The following is a 20,277-nucleotide window of genomic DNA, read 5'->3' as shown; positions in this document are numbered from 1 at the left end:
CTCATTTAAGCCTGAAGTGATGACACAATTGCAGAAGATGTACTTTTGCATTATTTGGGTCTATTTGCATTATTATCTGTGCGTCATGCTAGATGATTAACTAGATGATAAATTTTATTTTGCTCTAGTCATCTTGGTATCTTTCACAACATCAATTTTCAAGAAATTAAAAACAAAACAAAACAAAACCTGGCCTGGAGGTTCCCTGGTGGCACAAGTAGATTAAGGATCTGGTGTTGTGACTGTAGCAGCCCTGGTTGCTATTGTGGCTCAAATTCAATCCCTGGCCCGGGTATTTCCACATGCTGTGAGAGTGGCAAAAAAAGAGGAGGAAGAAGAAATATATGTTGATTTATTCCACTCAAAAATTGAATTGTTTTAATTGGGAAAAAGTCCATCCATAAATTTAATGAACATTTACTGAATTCTTGCTATATGCAAAATATGATGGGAAATAGAGTGTATAAAAAGTTGGGCCTGGAGCTCCCGTTGTGGTGCAGTGGTTAACGAATCCGACTAGGAACCATGAGGTTGCTGGTTCGGTCCCTGCCCTTGCTCAGTGGGTTAAGGATCCGGCGTTGCCATGAGCTGTGGTGTAGGTTGCAGATGCGGCTCGGATCCCGTGTTGCTGTGGCTCTGGCGTAGGCCAGTGGCTACAGCTCCGATTAGACCCCTGGCCTGGGAACCTCCATATGCCACAGGAGCGGCCCCAGAAAAGCCAAAAAGCCAAAAAGCCAAAAAAAAAAAAAAAAAAAAGTTGGGCCAGGATTAGCCTTTTTTTTTTTTTTGCTTTTTAGGCCCGAACCCGTGGCATATGGACGTTCCCAGGTTAGGGGTTGACTCGGAGATGCAGTTGCCGGCCCACACCACAGCCACAGCAATGTGGGATCCGAGCCATGTCTGCAACCTACCCACCACAGCTCAGGGCAACATGGGATCCTTAACCCACTGAGCGAGGCCAGGGATCAAACCCAAAACCTCATGGTTACTAGTCAGATTCGTTTCTACTGTGCCACAACCGGAACTCTGGATTAGTCTTATGGGAATGCAAATCTGGAACCAGATTTTTAAAAATTATAATTTGGGATTATAAAATAACAGGGCATTTTAGGTTAAAGGAAGACTACCTAAAGCAGAGAGACAAGAATGAACATGGCATATCTGGGAGACATTAACTTTGTAGCCATGGATTCTCACCAAAGATATATGAATGGTTAACGAGTGCAAGAAAAGATACTCAACATTATTAGTCATTAAGGATATGCCAATTAAAACCACAATGAGATACCACTTTGTACCCACTAGGATGATTATAATCAAGAAGGTGGACAATGCCAAGTGTTGAGGAGGATGTGGAAAAATTGGAACATTCATACACCATTTGTGGGAATATAAAATCATACAGCCACTTTAGAAATAATGCGAGAGTTTCTTAAAATGTTTAACATATACAACCACTATGGAAAACAGTACGGAGGTACCTCAGAAAACTAAATACAGAACTACCCTATGACCCAGCAATCCCACTTTTGGGCATATATCTAGACAAAACTTTCACTGAAAAATATGCATGCACCTCTGTGTTCATCACAGCGCTATTCACAATAGCCAAGACATGGAAACAACCTAAATGTCCATTGACAGATGAATAGATTAAGAAGAGGTGGTATATATACACAATGGAATACTACTCAGCCATAAAAAAGAACAAAATAGAAGTTTCCATCGTGGCTCAGCAGTGAGCGAACCCGATTAACATCCATGTGGATGTGGGTTTGATCCCTGCCCTCACTCAGGGGGTTAAAGATCCGGCGTTGCGATGAGCTGTGGTGTGGGTCGAAGATGCGGCTCGGATACAGCATTGCTGTGGCTCTGGTGTAGGCCAGATTGGACCCCTAGCCTGGGAACCTCCATATGCCATGGGTGCAGCCCTAAAAAAAAGACAAAAAAAAAGACAAAAGAAAACAAAAAACAAAAAACAAAATAATGCCATTTGCAGCAACATGAATGGAATTAGAGGCTCTCATACTAACTGAAGTTAAGTCAGAAAGAGACAAATACCGTATGATATCACATATATGTGGAATCTAATATATACACAAATGAACCTCTCTACAGAAAAGAAACAAATTCATGACTTGGAGAACAGCCTTGTGGTTGCCAAGGGGGAGGGGGAGGGAGTGGGATGGACTGAGAGTTTGGGGTTAGTAGATGCAAACTGTTGCATTTGGAGTGGATAAAGCAATGAGATCCTGCTGTATAGCACGGGGAACTACACCTAGTCACTTGTGATGGAACATGATGGAGGATAATGTGGGAAAAAGAAGATATAAATATATGTATGACTGGGTCACTTTGCTGTACAGCAGGAACGGACAGAACATTGTAAATCAACTATAATGGAAAAAATAAAAATTTTATAATAAACAATATTGAACATAAACTTACTGGATGAGTCAGAAATTTCACTCCAAAGAACCACCCAAAAGAAATGACAATATATATGTCTGCTCAGAGATTAGGTACATGAATGTTCATAACAGCATTATTCATAACAGCCCCAAAGCAGAAATCATCTAAATGTACATCAGCTGGTGGATAAGTACAAAACAAAACATGGTACTATCCAGCAATAAGAAGGAATGAACTCCTAATATGCTATATGACACGGATGAACTTCAAACATCATGCTAAGTGAAAAAGGCCAGACACATAAGATTCCATTTATGCAATGCAGGATTCCATTTACATGTGTTCCATAAAAGGCAACTCCATAGAGACAGAAAGCTGATGAGTAGTTGTCTGGAGCTAGGAGTGAGAGCAGGAATTGACTCCAAATGACCACAATGAGGGAAATATTCTAAAATTAGATTGTGGGGATGGGTGTACAACTCAAGCAATTTACTAAAGAATCACTGAATTACATACTTACAAGTTAATTCTATAATATGTAAATTATACTTCAATAGAGCTGTGGGGCAAAAACGACACAGGTCTAAAACAAATCCAAGTCTCATTTAGCTATGAGACTTGGACAAGTTATTTTAGCTCTGCAAACCTCTGTAAAATAGAGATGATGAAAATAGTTCTGTAGCTGCCCAATGAAGACCCAATAAAACTCGTAGCACATAGTAATTACTCAGTTAATGTTAGTTCTTGTTATTACTAGTGCAATCAGGAAATGGTGAGGAGATCAGCCTGACAGGATGAACACATGGCCCATATAGGGAACACGAACACTAGGGTGCAATAAGTCAGGTGGGACTAGTTGGTAGAGACCATGGTTATTTGAATTTCTTTTCAAAAGATGCAAGGAGGTTTAGAGGGAAGAGATCTCAAGTCCCAAGAAGGAAAGGAATTAACAGTGCGGCTTTTGAGGAGATAAAACAAAGAGACAGGAGGAAATTAAAATACAAAAGGAAAAAGCGGACAGGCAAATAATGAGGGGGAAAGATAGGAAATGATCACTAATTGGATGAGTAGTGCTATACTGAGAACCCTTCCCTTTACTAAATTGTATTTATTTCTCTCATTCAACAAAATGTACAAATCAGAGATAATAAGAGTACCTACTAAACAGAGCTGTCAAGAATTAAAGTGGTTAAGGAGTTCCCATCGTGGCACAGTGGTTAGCAAATCCGACTAGGAACCATGAGGTTGCGGGTTCGGTCCCTGCCCTTGCTCAGTGGGTTAACGATCCGGCGTTGCCGTGAGCTGTGGTGTAGGTTGCAGACGCGGTTCAGATCCCGCATTGCTGTGGCTCTGGCGTAGGCCGGTGGCTACAGCTCCGATTCGACCCCTAGCCTGGGAACCTCCATATGCCACGCAAGCGGCCCAAGAAATAGCAACAACAACAACAACAGCAAAAAGACAAAAGACAAAAAAAAAAAAAAAAAAAAAAGAATTAAAGTGGTTAAATCTTGTAAAGCCCAGTTCATAAAGGCGCTTTGTATATCATATTAGGAAATGGAATTGGATTTGAGGTTCCTAGAGTCGTTTTCAACCCATTAATAGTTAGGCTGAGTAGATAACTGGTGACTCAGAACTGTGGTAATCCAAGTTCTTATCAGAAATGTATTCTAGAACTCACTGCCATGCCATTATTTTCAAAAGCTTAACTGAGAAAAATAATCCTTGTGGAGAATATGCAATCAGTTCATCTATTTCTTTTTAAAAGTCTGAGGTTTTAACCATTTTGAGGTCTTGGATCTCTCTATAGGTTAATGAAAGTTCTAGAGCGGCAGTTCTCAAACCAAAAAGTCTTAAAAATTAATGAGCTTTGGGACTCCCCTGTGGCGCAGCAGGTTAAGGATCCAGTGTTGTCACTGCAGTGGCTTGGGTCACTGCTCTATTGCTGGTTCAGTCCCTGGCCAAGGAACCTCCACATGCCACGGATGCGGCCAAAAAAAATTAATGAGTTTTTATGTGGGTTATATCTATAAGTAATTATTGTATTAGAAATTAAAATAGGAGTTCCTGTCGTGGAGCAGTGGAAACGAATCAGACTAGGAACCATGAGGTTGCGGGTTCGATCCCTGGCCTCGCTCAGTGAGTTAAGAATCCGATGTTGCCATGAGCTGTGGTATAAGTCACAGATGTGGCTCGGATCTGGTGTTGGACCAGATTGGATCTCCAGCCTGGGAACCTCCATATGCTGGGAGTATGGCCTTAAAAAAAGCAAAAATAATAAAAATAAAATAAAATAAGAAAATGACATCATTTTAAAATAGCAGTGGGAGTTCCCGTCGTGGCGCAGTGGTTAACGAATCTGACTAGGAACCATGAGGTTGCAGGTTCAGTCCCTGCCCTTGCTCAGTGGGTTAACGATCCGGCGTTGCCGTGAGCTGTGGTGTAGGTTGCAGACGAGGCTCGGATCCTGCGTTGCTGTGGCTCTGGCGTAGGCCAGCAGCTACAGCTCCGATTAGACCCCTAGCCTGGAAACCTCCATATGCCGCAGGAGCGGCCCAAGAAATGGCAAAAAGACAAAAATAAATAAATAAAAATAAATAAATAAATAAATAAATAAAATAGCAGTGAACTCATTAGTACATCTTAACATAAATAATGTATTTTTATGACAAGTAGCTATATTTTCAAAAAAATGTAATAAGAAGAGTGTCAGTGTTTTACATTTTTACAAATTTCATTAATTTTTTTTTAGCTGGAGTCCCATATATGTACACAATATATTATTTTAGTTGAAGTACCTTGGACCTAACACAGCTATGTAGCAGGAAAAAGGAGATGTACTTTTTTTTTTCTTATTTGTCTTTTTGCTATTTCTTGGGCCACTCCTGTGGCATATGGAGGTTCCCAGGCTAGGGGTCGAATCGGAGCTGTAGCCATCGGCCTACACCAGAGCCACAGCAACTCAGGATCCGAGCCGCGTCTGCGACCTACACCACAGCTCATGGCAACGCCAGATCGTTAATCCACTGAGCAAGGGCAGGGACCGAACCCGCAACCTCATGGTTCCTAGTCGGATTCGTTAACCACTGCGCCACAACAGGAACTCCAGAGATGTACTTTAATAGCCTCTTCAGATAATTGTGGTTATTCTTTGACCTACATGGAAACTCAACAAGTAGTAATTTCTTAAACGTTAGTTGCAGTGCAGAATCTGAAAACACATCAATGAACTTTTTGTTCTCTGTTTCATTAAAGTCTACTGATTTTTCTTGCTCTTTGAATGGATCTTTTACCTATGCATGATTATTAATTCATACATGCATTGGTCATTTGAAAATACTGGTTCACTGATCTTCCAAATTTTGACACGTTATTATACAATATACATATATATATATATATATATTTTTTTTTTTTTTCTTTTTCGGCTGTCGTGCGGCACATGGAGTTCCTAGGCCAAGGATCAGATCCCAGCCTTCTTGAGATTTAAGTGGCAGTTGTGGCATTGCTGAATCCTTAACCCACTATGCCAGCAGGGTATTGAACTTGCATCCTAGCGCTCCTAAGAGGCTGATGATCTCATTTCGCCACAGCGGGAACTCAAATTATAAAATGTTTAAAAAAACACAGATTTATCATCATCAGAAAAGTCTTTTAAGGAGTTCCCGTTGTGGCGCAGTGGTTAACGAATCCAACTAGGAACCATGAGGTTGCGGGTTCGATCCCTGGCCTTGCTCAGTGGGTTAATGATCCAGCATTGCTGTGAGCTGTGGTGTAGGTTGCAGATGTGGCTCGGATCCCGAGTTGCTGTGGCTCTGGCGTAGGCCGGTGGCTACAGCTCCGATTCAACCCCTAGCCTGGGAACCTCCATATGCCATGGGAGTGGACCAAGAATTGGCAAAAAGACCAAAAAAAAAAAAAAAAAAAGTCTTTTAAGTATTGGGAAACTGTCAAGCTCATGATGTTAAAAACAAGTTTCCCAAATCCTACTTTTTGTTTGAAAACTCAAATTTTATCAATGGCAAGAAATTCTGTCCATTATTTTCCTTAAAATGCAGGCTCACTTTGTTCATTTTTGAGAAAATTTAGCTAAATTTTAGTTTATCTGTTAGTCATTCTTTCCAGTAAAAACAGTAGTCAATGTGAAAAGATAGCAAATAGCTCAGATCGCAACTCTGAATGCTTTTTTGTTTCTTTTCTGTAGATAGGTTCATCCGCTAAACCCGCTGTGCTGGGCGGGAGATCAAACCTAAGTCCTGGCACTGCAGACATGCTGTGGATCCTGTTTCATCATAGTGGGAACTTTAAAAATAAGTTTAAAAAATTTTTTATAATAGTTGATTTACAATGTTCTGTAAAATAATTTTTTTTGTTTTTCTTTTTTAAAAATACATTTTTTAAATGACTTTTTTTTCTACTCTCAGAAGACACCAACGGTTTTTTTCTTTCTTTCTTTCTTTTTTTGGCCACACCTGTGGCATGTAGAAGTTCTCTGGCCAGGGATCAAATCCATGCCTGAGCTGCTGCAGTGACAATGCTAGATCCTTAACGCACTGCACCACAAGGGAACTATAAGAATACTTTTTTTTTTGGTCTTTTTGCCTTTTCTAGGGCCACTCCCTCGGCATATGGAGGTTCCCAGGCTAGGTGTCTAATCTGAGCTACAGCTGCCGGCCTGCACCACAGCCATAGCGACGTCAGATCTGAACCGCGTCTTCGACCTACACCACAGCTCACGGCAACTCCCGATCCTTAACCCACTGAGCAAGGCCAGGGATCGAACTCACAACCTCACAGTTCCTAGTCAGATTTGTTAACCACTGAGCCACGACGGGACCTCCAAGAATACATTTTTAAGCAAGGGTGTTAGATAGGCAATAGTGTAGGATAGACCTTGAGGGCATTAGGCTAAGTGAAATAAGTCAGACAGAGAAAGACAAATACTGTATTATCTCATTTACATGTTTACATCTAAAAAAGCAAAAAAAAAAAAAAAAAAAAGGGCTGCTTAGGAAGGCAGGAGAACCATCCCCAACCTCTGCTTCCCCATCACTCAAGTAGATCCCTACTACCACCTCGATTTTCCCAAATTTCAGATATTCATTATTTTAGAAGTAGAACCAACAATACTTGCTGATGAATTTCTTAGGAGATAGAAGATCAGAGAAAGAAAAGAATCAAGAATGACTTTTCGTAACTGAGTGAATGATAGTGTCATTTATGAGGAAGGGGAAATCTAAGGGAAGATCAGTTTTGGAAGAAAATCAAGACTGAGAGCCCACAGCCACACCACCCTGAACAGGCCCAATCTCGTCTGATCTCAAAAGCTAAGCAGGGTCGAGCCTGGGTAGTGCTTGGATGGAAGACTGACAGAGAAGAAAAAAGGTTCCAGATCAAATCTCAAGAAGTGACAATGTGCTAGACATTTGTTGAGGTTTTTCGTTTTTGCTTTTGTTTTTTTTGTTAGAATACCTTTTTTCCCCTTATTTTATTAATGTTGTGGTTTTAAACTATATCCACAAAAATCTTTGATACTCCCCTTTTCAAGAGGTTGAGTTGAATCCCATTCCCTTGAGTGAAGGCTAGATTCATAGTGACTCATTTCTGATGAATAGCATATAGCAGAAGTGGAGGTGTCAGACTTCGGAGATAGGTCATACAAGACATTACAGTTTTCTCCTTTCACTCACCCTGGAGGAAGCAGCTGCCACGTCGTGAAGTGGCACACACTCACAACGGCCCTGTGGAGAAGTGCACATGTCTAGGAACGGAGGCCCTCTGCTATCAGCCATGTGAATGAGTCTCTTGGAAGGAGATGCTCAAGCCTTCAGAGGACTACAGCCCTTACTGATAGCTTTATCTTCATGAAAGACCCTGAGCCAGCTACAACTCACTTCTATATTCCTGACCCTTAGAAACTGTGAAATAAGAAATGATTGTTAGGGTTTCTGTCATGGCGCAGCAGAAACAAATCCGACTAGGAACTATGAGGTTGCCGGTTCGATCCCTGGCCTCTCTCAGTGGGTTAAGGATCGTGAGTTGCTGTGAGTTGTGCTGTAGGTCACCGATGTAGCTCAGATCTGGCGTTGCTATGGCTGAGGCACAGGCTGGCAGCTATAGCTCTAATTGGACCCCTAGCCTGGGAACCTCCATATGCCTCGGGTGTGGCCCTAAAAAGAAAAAAGAAAAAAAAAAAGATTGTTGTTTTCAACCATTAGATTTAGGGATAATTTGTTGTACAACAAAACATAATTAATAGAATACATTTCCTACATTTTCTTCTATTTTTACAGCACTCCAGGTAAGTGGTATTATTTATACCCATTTTACTAAAGAAAGAACTGAGGTTCAAAAATATTAAGTGATTTGCCCGGAAGACTCTTAGCTACTAATGTTCGGAAAAGATGCTAATTTATGCAACTATTATTTGAACTCAATCTAGCAACAAACCTCCTGTGTTCTGTGGTGTGTGTGTCTTTTCTGTTTCTTTTCCTTCACCCTCTCTTCTTGCCCTCTACATTCTCTTCTTTGTGCCACTTCAACTTTCCCTCTGTGGGTGACACCAAATCTTTATATTTCATTTATCTCTCCTGAATTCTAGTCTTAAGTCTTGATTTTCCTGAGATCTTAACCTGTTGCAAACTGGAAACACTGGCTGTTCATCCAGCATCTCCAAGCCTGTCCCAAGCAAAAGTTCATCCTTCTGACTTCCCTTTTTCTTTTCCTTTTTTTTTTCCTCCCTTTTACTCCCCCCCCTTTTTTTTCTTTTTTTGCTCCAGTGGCATATGGAGGTTCCCAGGCTAGGGGTCTAATCGGAGCCACAGCTGCTGGCCTACACCACAGCCACAGCATCAATGAATCTGAGCCATGTCTGTGACCTACACCACAGCTCATGGCAACGCCAGATCTCTAACCCACTGAGTCAGGCCAGGGATTGAACCCACAATCTCACGGTTCCTAGTTGGATTCGTTTCCACTGCACCACCACTGCACCACAATGGGAACTCCCCAAAGTCAGCGTTTTAAAACACTGAATTATAGTTGATTTACAGTGTATGTTAGTTTCAGGTGTACAGCAATGTATTCAGATAGATATATGTATGTGTGTGTATATCTATCTATCTATTTATATATATGTTATAGGTTATTACAAAATATAGAATATAGTTCCCTGAGCTATAGGTCTTCTTGTTTACCTATGAAAGTCAGCTTTTGGGGGAGTCACCTGATGGATCAGTGGGTTAAGGATCCTGCGTTGTCACTTCTGTGTCTCAGGTTGCTGCTGTGGTGCAGATTCAGTCCCTAGCCTGGGGACTACTGTTTTTTTGTTTTGTTTTGTTTTGTTTTGTTTTGTCTTTTTGCCTTTTCTAGGGCCACTTCCAGGGCATACAGAGGTTCCCAGGCTAGGGGTCTAATCGGAGCTGTAGCTGCTGGCCTTCACCAGAGCCACAGCAACGAGGGATCCGAGCCACATCTGCAACCTACACCACAGCTCACGGCTATGCCGGATCCTTAAACCACTGAGCAAGGCCAAGGATCAAACCCACGACCTCATGGTTCCTAGTCAGATTCGTTAACCACTGAGCCATGACGGGAACTCCCCTAGCCTGGGAACTTCTGAATGCCACCAGCGCAGCCAAAAATTTTTGCTTTTTAAACTACTGGTGTTACTTGCAGGAAATCTTGTAGGAAATCCTCTTTTCCATAGATGTAGACAGAAAAATAAAATAGATGGGTACATTCTCTTCATGTTCACAGACTTGCTTCTCTTACTTTCTTTAGCTTGAAGAATGACAGTATAATCCATCCAGCTGCTGAAGCCAAAAACTTGAAAGCTATCTTCAAGTACTTCCCATCTCTCACTACTGCAGCCAATAGGCAACTTCTTCCATAGCTCTCTGTTTTCTTCCCTTTCCCAAAAGGTGTTTTTGTGCCTCTTGCCCAGACAACCACAATATCATTGTGGATCTAAGGATTTAAAAATCTCCCTTGGAGTTCCAGTTGTGGCGCATGGGAAATGAATCCGACCAGTATCCATGAGGATGTGGGTGTGATCCCTGGCCTTGCTCAGTGGGTTGAGGATCCAGTGTTGCCTTGAGCTGTGGTGTAGGCTGACAGCTGCAGCTCCGATTCTACCCCCTAGCCTGGGAACATCTATATGCCACAGGGTAAGCCCTAAAAAGCAAAAATAAATAAATGAAAATAAAAGCTATTTTTAAAAAAGCAAAAAGAATTTTCCTCATCCAACCCATCTTCCACATGACCATCATAGCTAACACAGGACTTGAATAATAACAGGTAATGTTTCTGCTGTCTGCTTCTAAGACCTACTGGGGAAAGTTTATGTAACAGATTCTGAAAATGCCATGCCTTTACCTCGGCATGGTATAACTGTTTTTTACTTCTCTGCCTGGCACATTCCATTTCATCTTTTAACACAGCACAAATGTCACTTCCTCTCTGGCTCTGCCAGCATTACTCTATCCTCTGTGCTTCCAAAAGCACTTTGCATATACCTCTTTGATGACACATTATGTTAGACTACCCAGCTTAACAATACTTAGTTAAAACTTATCTCTATCTCGGGAGCTCCTGTCGTGGCTCTTCGGTTAACAAACCCGACTAGCAGTGTCCAGGAGGACTCGGGTTCACTCAGTGGGTAAGGGATCTGGTGTTGCTGTGGTTGTGCATAGGCCGGCAGCTGCAGCTCTGATTTGACCCCTAGCCTGGGAACATCCATATACTGTGGATGTGGCCCTAAAAAAACCTTATCTGTATCTCACTTTTTTATTTTATTTTATTTTATTTTTTGCTTTTTAGCAAAGTGGCTTGGAGCCTGCGTTGCTGTGGCTGTGGTGTAGGTCAGCGGCTGAAGCTCTGACTGGACCCTTAGACCAGGAACTTCCATATGCCACAGGTGCGGCCCTAAAAGGGACAAAAAATTATTTTGGGGGCTCTCTTTTGGTGCAGTGGATTAAGGATCTGGAGTTGTCACTGCAGTGGTTTGGGTCACTGCTGTGGCACAGGTTCAACCCCTAGCCCAGGAACTTCCATGTGCCATGAGTGTGGCCAAAAATAAAAAATAAATTTAAAAATTATTTTTGATCATATTTTAAAAATATATATTTATGACATGGAACTCTTTTGACGGCTTTCCAATAAAGGGTGGAGTGATGGTATGTCAAAAGACTATCAAACATTCTGTGAGTTACAGTTTAAAATTGTATCGGAATTCCTGTCATGGCTCAGCAGAAGCAAATCTGACTAGGAACCATGAGGTTGCCGGTTGGATCCCTCGCCTTGCTCACCGACTTAAGGATACGGCGATGCCATGAGCTGTGGTGTAGTTCCTAGATGCGGCTTGGATCTGGCGTTGCTGTGGCTCGAGTAGGCTCAAGTAGGCCGGCAGCAACAGCTCTGATTAGACCCCTAGCCTGGGAACCTTCATATGCCTCAGGTGCGGCCCTAAAAAGACAAAAGTTGCAAAAAAAAAAAAAAAAAAAAAAAAAAGTATCTTTCTAGGAAGTTCCCATGTGGCCCAGTGGTTTAAGGATTCAGTGTTACTTCAGCTGTGGCACAGGTTCAATCCCTGGCCTGGGAATTTCCACATGCTATGGGTGTGGCCAAAAAATAAGTAAATAAAAATAAAATTGTATCTCTTTATACCTAGATGCAATATAGGTTTTGGTATTAAGAAACATGCTTATTGTAATTTTGTATGCTAGAACTTATCTATATAAGATAGAACATTTTATGTTGCAAATGGTAGAATATCCAACCCAAACAAAAAATAAGCAAAAAAGCTTATTGCCTCACATACCATTCACTTTCTTGCTTCTGATGGAGCTTGATCCAGGAGTCAAGCGATGTCTACTTCCTTGTGATGACTCCATTCTCAGGCAGGCTCTCCTTTCTTTTTGTTTTTTGTTTTTTTTTTTTGTTTTTGTCTTTTTTGCTATTTCTTTGGGCCGCTTCCGCGGCATATGGAGGTTCCCAGGCTAGGGGTCTAATCGGAGCTGTAGCCACCGGCCTACACCAGAGCCACAGCAACTTGGGATCCGAGCCTCGTCTGCAACCTACACCACAGCTCACGGCAACGCCGGATCGTTAACCCACTGAGCAAGGGCAGGGACTGAACCTGCAACCTCATGGTTCCTAGTTGGATTCGTTAACCACTGCGCCACGACGGGAACTCCAGGCTCTCCTTTCTTGATGCCAAGGTGGCTGCTCACAGATCCTGGGGTTATACACTTCCATGCAGTAGAAAAAAATTCCCTGATAGCTGGAACAAAGGTCCTAAAACTTAGTCTTATTATTCTGGAATATCTTATCTTGGGTCATATGTCCACTCCTGGATTAATCTGGAGATTTGGCTGGTTAAAGCGATAAGAGGTATGGTAACTGGTTTTAGTTGTTATTCAAGTGTTACACATGCAGAGAAGAGGGAAAGAGAAAGTGAAAGGGAGAAGTATTGTATCAGCCATTATTTTCTCCATAGGAGAAATGCCATAATCATCAACCACAATATTTGTGAAGCTCCTAATTTTAGAAACAGCTCGAAGGTCATCAGACTGATTTTGATAGTCTCTGCTTGCTTGCTATGAGAAATTTATTATGGGACAAAAAAGGCAATCAATATTGTCTTGATATTTCTTGGTAAAGTAAAAATTTATTTCTCTTAAAATTCTAGTCATTTTGGAGTTCCTGACGTGGCTCAGTGGTTAACAAATCCAACTAGGAACCATGAGGTTGCAGGTTTGATCCCTGGCTGTGCTCAGTGGGTTAAGGTTCTGGCATTGCCGTGAGCTGTGGTGGAGGTTGCAGACGCAGCTCAGATCCCATGTTGCCGTGGCTCTGGTGTAGGCTCTCGGCTACAGCTCCAATTGGACCCATAGACTGGGAACCTCCATCTGCTGCGGGTGTAGCCCTAGAAAAGCAAAAAAAAAAAAAAAAATCTTGTCATTTTATCCATTTATGTTTTTCATTGTCTGGAACCTCCATTTCCGCAAGCAAGGATTTCATCTTATACAAATTGAATACTGAGAGTGCTGTTAGTAGATTAGTACAGTATCTTGAGCCTTGTTGGATTGTAGAGTAAGGATGACTTTTTAGCCTTGGCATGGAGAGACTCAGGATATTTGAACATGTAAAGAATTTTATTGTCATCCATCTCCAATTGTATGCCAGTGATCCCTCTAGCCCGAACTGGGTGAATGGATTGAACCAGAGGAGCCAGCTTTTCAACCAAGATCTTATAGTAACTGATACCAACACAGATACATTTAGCCTATCATGACCTTGCATGTTAACAAGGACAGCCTTCCGGGTGGATACTTGTCTTTCTGCTTTAACTTTTAAGGGGCTGTAAACACCTGTAATACTGCACCTTTTTGGAAACTCTGATTTGGACATAGTCCTGAGGCAGAAGTTTGAAGATGAATAGCTGTGATCTGGTGGTTGCATTGGTGACCTGATAGACTGAGTTGACTCCTGGAATTTGTGGTGGTTTGAGGTGCTGAATGATGGTGAGAATTTAAAATGGATAGCCATTGTGGAAAACAGTTTGACAGTTCCTCAAAAAGTTAAACTTAATCATTATATGATCTAGTAATTCCACTTTTAGGTATATACCCTAAAGTACTGAAAGCAAAACACTCTAACAGATATTTGTACACCCATGTTCATAGCAACATTATTCACAATAGCCAAAAAGAAGAAACAGGAGTTCCCACTGTGGCACAGCAAAAACGAATCCATCTAGAATCCATGAGGATGCAGGCTCAATCCCTGGCCTTGCTCGGTGGGTTAATAATCCCACATTGCTGTGCCTGTGGTTAGGCCAGCAGGTGCAGCTCTGATTCGATGCCTAGCCTGGGAACTTCCATAAGCTGCAGGTGAAGCCCTAAGGAGCAAACAAACAAAAAAAAGTAGAAACCACCCAAATTTCCATTAGCAGATGAATGGATAGACAAAATGTGGTATATACATACAATGGAATATTGTTCAACCTTAAAAAAGAATGAAATTCTAGTACATGCTGCAACATAGATAAACTTGAAAATACTATGCTGAATGAAATTAAGTCAGTTTCAAAAGGACAAATACTGGAGTTCCCGTCGTGGCCCAGTGATTAACGTACCCAACTGGTATCCATGAGGATGCGGGTTCAATCCTTGTCCTTGCTCAGTGGGTTAAGGGTCTGGTGTTGCTGTGAGCTGTGGCATAGGCCAGCAGCTATAGCTCCGATTTGACCCCTAGACTGGGAACCTCCATATGCTTCATGTGTGGCCCTAAAAAGACAAAAGACAGGGAGTTCCCATGATGGCACAGCAGAAACGAATCCAACTAGGAACCATGAGGTTGCAGGTTTGATCCCTGGCCTCACTCAGTGGGTTAAGGATTCGGCGTTGCTGTGACTGTGGTGTAGGCTTGTAGCAACAGCTCCAATTAGACCCCTAGCCTGGGAACCTCCCTATGCCAAGGGTGTGGCCCTAAAAAGACAAAAAAAAAAAAAAAAAGACAAATACTGTATGATTCCACTTACATAAGGTACCTAGGGTAGGCAAATTCATAGAGACAGAAGGTATAACAGAGAGTCCTAGGTGTGGGGGGGGTGGGGAGAAAGGAATTACTATTTAAGGGGTATGGAGTTTCATTTTGGGATGATGAAAAAATTCTGGAACTGGATATTGGTGATGGTTCTACAACCCTGTGAATGTGCTTAAAGTCCACGGAATTTCACATCTAAAATTGTTCAAATGGCAAATTTTATGTCATGTGTATTTGAAAGTATTTTTAAAAATGAGCACAGAGTTAAAAACACAAACCTGCTATCTTTAGTAGGTGTGCCAATCGTTGTCTTCTCCCTCAGATCCCATTTTTAGAGAACTGTCCTTCTCATGTCCCCTAGAAAAGAGGGCAGCCTGAGCAAACTAGACCAATGAGATGCCTTCTCCCAGGAATTTGGAACTGAGAAGCTGAGAGACCAAAACAATTAATTAGTAGGTTCTGGGTGCTTAAATCAAAAGCACATGTAGGCTAAAGTTTGGTAGATGCACAGAAACTCATCTGCAGAGAAAAGGGAGATAATAGACCAAGCTCCAATGAGAGGTGCAGTAAGGAGCCTAGTTTCCCACTCCAGAGGTTGTCTTGATCTGAGCTGGTAGTTTAATTTTATGTGAGAGTATTTGCCATATACTTCTTTGATATCATGAATCCGTTCAGTACCTTCATGACCACTGCTATTACCCTAGACTAAAGCCCCATCATCTTTCACCTGGATTGTTCCAATAGTCTGCTCATTGGTCTCCTTGCTTCAACTCTTGCTGTATCCATTTGCCACATTACAGGCAGTGTGAGCTTTAGAAATGTGTATTAGATCATGTTACATCTGAGATTAAAATCCTTAATGGCTTCTATTGCTTTAAAATGAAATCTAAGCTTCCCTATATGACTTAAAGCAACTGTGACTGGGCCCTTGCTTCCTTCTTCCAATCACATCACACGTCACTCCACATTCATTACGTTCAACCACTCTTGCTGTGTGTGTGTGTGTGTGTGTGTGTGTGTGTGTGTGTGTGTATGCAGGTGTGCACTGTGGTCTACTTTCCTATCAGAATACACTTTACTGTTGTTTTTTTTTTTTTTTTTTTTTTTTTTTTTTTTTGTCTTTTCTCAGGGCCGCACCTGAGGCATACAGAAGTTCCCAGACTAGGGGTCAAGTCAGAGCTACAGCCGCCAGCCTACACCACAGCCACAGCAACTTGGTATCCGAGCCACATCCATTAACTACACCACAGCTCACTGCAACGCCAGATCCTTAACCCACTGAGCAAGGCCAGGGATCGAACCCAAGTTACTAGTCGGGTTTGTTACCCCTGAGCCACATCAGGAGCTCCCCACTACACTAGTTTTGAAGTTTTATTTATTTATTTATTTTTGTCTTTCAGGTTTCAGCTCATGTCACAAGCTTACATAGGCATTACTCTACACAATGGTTCTCAAATGGGGGTGATTTTGCACCCGCTCCCCCACTGTCAGAGATTTGGCAATGTTTAGAGACAGTTTTCATTGTCACAACTAGAGGGGTTGTATGTTACTGGCACCTAGTGGATAGATGCCAGACATATTACTAAGCATCCTAGTATGCACTGGATAGCCCCCTGCAAGAAAGAATTATCCATTATAAAATGACAATAGTGCAGAGGTTAAGAAAATTTACAAATAACACTTTAAATAACATCCATTTAAAATAACTCAATTTTGGAGTTCCCATTGTGGCTCAGTGGTTAACGAATCCAACTAGGAACCATGAGGTTGAGGGTTCAATCCCTGGCCTCGCTCAGTGGGTTAAGGATCTGGCTTTGCCGTGAGCTGTGGTATAGGTTGCAGACATAGCTCGGATCTCGAGTTGCTGTGGCTGTGGCATAGGCTGGAGGCTACACCTCCAATTGGACCCCTAGCCTGGGAAGCTCCATATGCCATGGGTGAGGCCCTAGAAGAGACCAAAAAAAAAAAAAAAAAACCTCAATTTTGTTGTCCTGTTTATTTCCTTCACAGCACTTATCACAATCTGAATGTATCTTTTTTGTTTGTTACTTCTCTGCACGTACCATTAAAACACAAGCGCCTAGTCAAGATCCTCATTTGCCTTGATCACTGCCAACCGTCTGAATGAAGGAATTTCACGCACCTGTGACTACTCAATATATTTTCCTCACTAAAGTTTTGTTGTTATTGTTGTTTTTGCTGCACCCCACCATTTGGAAGTTCCTGGGCTGGGGATTGAACCCTCCCCATAGCAGAGCCAAGTGGCTGCAGTGACAACATTAGATCCTTAACCCACTGCACCACAAAGGAACACCCCAACTCAAGTTTTATTTGACAAATTAATCTAATTCATTTCCAAAAAGCATCTACTTCTATTCCTGCAACCTTTTTTTTTGGCTGTGCCCAAGGCATGTGGAAGTTCCTGGGCCAGGAATCAAAGCTGAGCCACAGCAGTGATAACACTGAATCCTTAATCACTAGGCCACCAGGGAACTCTTGAACCATTATTTTTTGGAGGCACCAACTAGATATCAAGCAATGAGCTATGTACTGGGTATGTAAAAGGGAATAAGACATGGCCCTTCATCTTAAAGAGCTTATAAGTCAAGGGTTTGTTGAAGAGGGATACATGTTAAGCAAAAAGGCCATTTAAAGTTTAAGATGCTATAGGGAATCAAGGAGAATGTATATTCTCTGCTCTCAAGGGGCTTAATCTCTTCTGGGGGAAAGGAGAGGTGGATGAAAGATGCACACAAATAACTGTGAATACCAGGAAAGAACATAAATAAGAAAAGCAAGAAATGCACTAGCTATGGAAATCAGAGAAGGCTTTGTGGAAGAGGTGTTATCTGATTTGAGACATATAAAAAAAGATGAAAGTCTGATAAAATAGGAGGAGGAAATGAAGAGGCAAGGGCATTCCAGGCAGAGAAATGCAAGAGCCAAGGCACAGAAGCCTGTGTGCCAGGAACAAGTAGACGTGTTTGGCTAAAGCACAGGAGACCAGTGAGAGCTAAGACTGGAAAGAGAGACTGGGTCCAAACTGGGTCAGTTGAATATGAATACACATGACCCAAATCTTGCCCACATTTCCTATAATTTAGAGCAGCGTTTCTCCCATGCACCCTGGAAAGGGGACGCTTAGAGAAATCTGGTGACTCATAAGTCACTAGTAGACCTTTATTGTTTTGACTGTCAGGGTTTGGGGGAGGTTCCTGACCTACCAGTCTCCATGATGACACTCGTGGAGGGACAGACTTTTCTGATACACAATACAAAACACTTCCAATCTCAGTGAATGAATGACGTGTTAACAGATTTTATTTAGTGTGTGTGGGGGGGGGAGTAAAAAGACTCAGAAAAGAGTATTTTTCATTTTCATTCCAAGGTATGATCGGAGTAAGCGGACACTAAGGAAGGGAGGATAAGGAAACCAGAGGGGAACCAAATAATGGAAAGAATAGGTCAGTTTGTTTGAGAAACAAACTATGCTGAAGTTATTTATTTGCAAAGTTCCAGTTGCCATAGCAATTGGATGCTGCTCTTTCCACTGTTCCTCCTTTTATCCTTTGCATGGCCTTTAAAGAAGTTGTTTCCTAAGCAGATGTATTCCTTGCCATTTATCTTAAAGAAGATTTTGGAACATTTCTTTCCACCTGCTTTTCCTTTCCCCTTTTTTTGCAGTCTCAATTCAGCCACTCACCTGGGAAGAACCAGATGTGCTGACCATTTCAGGAGCAGGATCTCAGGATCAGAGAAGTGTGACCAAGCCAGATCCAAGCAGAAATGCCCATCTGCTTCTTTCTGTAGCATCCCAGCATATACATAAGTGATAAGTACGGGATACTTAAGGGATTAAGTAAGATGTAGAATGGCTTTTAAATAACAAAACAAAAACAACCCAAACCCCTCAACACCTTGCAGGTCACAGAGAGTATAGTAAACATTCCCTAAAAACCAAGGTCAGAATTACCCTTATTGGGAAGGAACAATAATGATTATCACACCGGATCCTCACAACAACCCTCTGAGCCAATCATAGCTGATATTTACTGAGTGCTTTGTCCCAGAGATTCTTCAGACCCTGTGTTATCTAAGCTCTCACTACAACCTTAGTTGCAGTTAATTATCCTTATTTCAAAACTAAGAAAAGAACATATATCTAGAAATTATTGAACACATACACTTGACTCTTGAACAACACATTTGAACTGTCTACCTAGACGTGGATTTTTTTTCAATAATAAATACTATTTACTAACACTACATGATATAATTTGAGGTTGATTGAATTCCCGGATACAGAACCGCAAATGGGGAGGACCAAGTATAAATTATCCATGAATTTTCCACTGTGAAGTGTCGGTGCCCCTAATTTCTTCATCGTTCAATGGTCATCTTACTATGTGCCAAGGCACTGTGCTAAGAACTTAACATGCATTTTCCCATGACAATCCTCTGAAATGGGTCTCCATTTTACTGAGGATAAAGAAGGTTAATAGCTTGCCCAAGTCTACATATCAAAGAAGAGGAAGAAGCAAGATTCAAAGTTAGGCTTTCTTATTCCAAAGCTCATGAGCTTAAGCACCCTAAAAATAGAAATGAAAGTTCAGAGAGTTTAAGAGACTTGCCCGAGCTACACAGCCAGCAAGTCACACACTGATATCTGGATCCAGGTTTGTCTGATTCAAGAATTGAAATGCTAACATTTTGTACTAAGAAAAATAATGGAAAAATAATTTAGTTCTCCGATTTGAAGCTAATTCTGAAAACAGAGCAATGTGACTGGGTTTTATTGCATTGTACCCTCTGAATACAGTTCCTTTACAAGTTAGTTTGTAAATCACTAGCCAGAATTTTTGGCATTTGACTACTCAACTGTAAACTTATGGGGTAAATTGTTTCTATTCTAAGGGAACCAGACATTAAAAAAGAAGGGAAGGGAGGCAGGTAGGAAGGGAAGAAGGAAATGAGGGAATAAAAATAGTAGCATATGAAGTGAGATAGATGGAGTATTTACTTTTTTTTTTTTTTTCCTTTTTTTGGCTGCCCCAGGGCATATGGAATTCCTGGGCCAGGGATCGGATCCAGGATGAGTTGAGACCTCTGCTGCCGCTTACGGCATCACTGCATCCTTTAAGCCACTGTGCAGGCCCAGGATCAAACCTGTGTCGTCCTGGGGCTCCAGAGACGCTGCCCATGCCATTGAGCCACAGCGGGAACTCCTGGAATATTTACTTTTATCTTTAACTTCTGGAGCTAGTGAAGATGGACCTTTACTACCTGTATTTTGTAGGTGAGACCAGACTAGATTTTGCT

General features: G+C 41.7%; 1 protein-coding gene across 2 annotated transcripts in view; it reads right to left on the bottom strand.

Annotated features, from left to right (window-relative positions):
* The window catches only part of LOC102161554 (uncharacterized), a 91,154-nt gene that overhangs the window by 29,043 nt on the left and 41,834 nt on the right, over positions 1-20,277 (bottom strand). The window contains exons 3-4 of one of the 2 annotated variants that reach the window (XR_002337284.2): positions 18,662-18,762; positions 15,237-15,315 (exon numbers count right to left, since the gene is read on the bottom strand). The gene's annotated coding sequence lies outside the window, so the exon portion shown is untranslated. The remainder of the gene's footprint in view (positions 1-15,236; positions 15,316-18,661; positions 18,763-20,277) is intronic. The other variant, XR_014821614.1, reaches the window with a different exon arrangement.

The sequence above is a fragment of the Sus scrofa genome, chromosome 12, assembly GCF_054392235.1.
Source record: "Sus scrofa isolate SSC_HxYL_T2T_F1_AM1 chromosome 12, Sscrofa_HxYL_maternal_Yorkshire_Landrace_v2.0, whole genome shotgun sequence".
Lineage (NCBI taxonomy): Eukaryota > Metazoa > Chordata > Mammalia > Artiodactyla > Suidae > Sus > Sus scrofa.
This window is presented reverse-complemented; position numbering and strand designations above follow the sequence as displayed.